Genomic DNA, 2756 nt, shown 5'->3' with positions numbered 1-2756 from the left:
ATAACTCCAGCTCTGAGATCCTGGCTGGATGAAAGCATGTTTCTGGGGTTTTGTTTAGCTTCTATATTTGTTACAATGTTTCAAACTGCAGGCTCAGAGGCTGCCAAGGCAGGCGGGGAACGTTGGAGTCCTCCGTCAGTGAAGCAAGCAAGCCTCATGTTAGTTTCAAGCTGCCTGGCTGCTGGCCGCCATCTTGGCTGGAAGTTAATTTGCATATCTTGCTGATTAGCCAATGGGAAGGGTAGCGGTCGTACGCCAATTACCATGTTTCTCTTTTATTAGATAAGGATGTCCCCCTTATCTGTAGGAGACATTCCAAGATCCCCAGAAGGTGCCTAATACTGGGGCTAGTACTGAACTCTATATATACTATGTGTTTTCTATATAGTACAAACATACCTTTTCACTTAAAGGAAGCACTTTATGGCTTCTCTTTGCCATATTCTAATTGACAGCATCACTACTCTTTCACTTTGGGACCATTATTAAGTAAAATATGGGTTATTTGAACACAAGCACTATGCCACCTCCACAGTTGACCTGATAACTAAGTGGCTAATGGAGTGTATACAGGGTGGACACACTGGACAAAGTTTCACTTGCCAGGCAGAATGGAGCAGACTGGTGCAAGATTTCATCACAATACTTAGAATGGCCTGCAGTTTAGGACTTACGAATTACTTGTTTGTGGAACTTTCCATTTAATATTTTCAGTCCATGGTTGACTGTAGGTAACTGAAGCCACGGAAAGCAAATTGTGGATATGAGGGGGACTAGTATATTTCAATTTGGAGATGAGTGAACTAAAATTTGGAGAACATAAGTTACTTTTATAAGGTCTTATAATCAATAAGAATTTGAACTAGAACTTGAACTTGGGTCTTTTGATGATAACATTCATGTTCTTTTACAATAGGTTCTTCCTCTCTGTTATATTACTCCATTCACTTTTTCTTGAATCTAGATTCCCCCAACTTATTCCTAGTTCCCTGAATGACACAAAAAAAATGTGAGTTCTGTTATAAGAGGAAGAAAATGTCATTGTGGATAGAGTAAAAAACAAAACAAAACAGGTGACTTAAGAGCCATTGTTTCTCCTTCTTGGGCATAAGTTATAGCTCTCTGGTGCAGTAAAAGTACATTTGCCCATTCTCTGAGTGGACTTTTAGTTCCATAGACACGGATATATCACATTCTTCTGTGGCATAATTGTCACCTTATTTTTTTACTTGGCCAAAATGGGTGTTTGTCTTATGACTTCAAGATACAATTTGAATAACTGTCTGTGCATTAGCTTTGCCTAACAGTTTGCCATTTCCATGGTTTGCATGATATAATTCTATAATAAATCAATGTAAATACAATCTATAATGAATAAATAATAATTAGTATAGTTAATATACATTAACATTTGATTTGATCTGATTGACAAATTATAACTCAGTACCCTTGAAACTTCCTGAACATATGGCATCCTGTATCATAAAAGCCTAATATGCTAAGTATCTGGTCGTCCAGTCAGCCATTCAACCAATCAAAGCATAATATGTTAATAGTATGCTAAGGCCACTCAACTGCTCACTATGACAAGCATGACCACCAGGGGCAGATAGTTGACCGGTCCATCAGTTCCTATGACGTGCACTGATCACCAGGGTGCAGATACTCGAACTGGTAGGTTAGCTTGCTGCTGAGGTCTGGCCATTTGGGAGTGTGCGAGATGGGTTGGACAAGCCCTGGAGCCCTCCTGCGGTCCCTCCCCAGCTGGCCAACCTTCCACATCCCTCCCTGGCCCTGATTGTGCACTGGTGGGGTCCCTTAGCCTGGCCTACACCCTCTCACAATCCAGGACCCCTTGGGGAATGTTGGAGAGCTAGTTTCTGCCCAATCCCGCAGGCCAGGCTGAGGGACCCCATTGATGCATGAATTCGTGCACCAGGCCTCTAGTACAGTTATAAGGATATGGCCCATTGAACAAGATCTGCTACTCTCTGATAGTTCACTGGGGCTGCATTTCCAGGAATTCAAATCTCCCCAACTTTTCCCACTCTGCAAATGGATTTTGTTCCACATAGTGCCAAAGCTTAAATCTTTAGCCTGGACTAAGATGAAGTACTTGAAAACACTTGGTAAATTATGTAATATTCAAATAATAGAAATAACCATAGTTACATTTTTAATTTTTCAGGCATCTCCACAGTATTTGCTATAGTGATTGCACCAATCTGCATTCCTACCAATAGTGCATGAGGGTTCCTTTTTGTCCATGACCTCATCAACACTTCTTGTGGTAAATTTATTGGTGATAGCCATTTTAACAAGCATGAGGTGATATGTCATTGTGGTTTTAATTTGCCTTTCTCTGATATTCAGCATCTTTTCATATGTCTGTTGGCCACCTGTATGTCCTCTTTGGAGAAGTGTCTATTCAGGTCCTCTCCCATTTTTTAATTGGATTGTTTGGTTTTTGGTGTTCAGTTTTATGTGTTCTTTATAAATTTTGCATATTAATCCCTTATCAGATGTCTCATTGGCAAATATGTTCTCCCATTCAGTAGGTAGTCTTTTCATTTTGTTGATGGTTTTCTTTGTTGTGCAAAAACTTTTGGTTTGATGTCATTCCATTCTTTATTTTTTCTTTTGTTTCCCTTGCCTGGGGAGATATAGTAGAAAAAATATTGCTCAGAGAAATGTCTGAAATTTTACCATGTTTTCTTCTAGGAGATTTATGGTTTCAAGTCTTTTATTTAAGTCTT

The sequence above is a fragment of the Myotis davidii genome, unplaced genomic scaffold (genome assembly GCF_000327345.1).
Source record: "Myotis davidii unplaced genomic scaffold, ASM32734v1 scaffold1146, whole genome shotgun sequence".
Lineage (NCBI taxonomy): Eukaryota > Metazoa > Chordata > Mammalia > Chiroptera > Vespertilionidae > Myotis > Myotis davidii.
Note: the sequence above shows the minus strand (reverse complement) of the source record.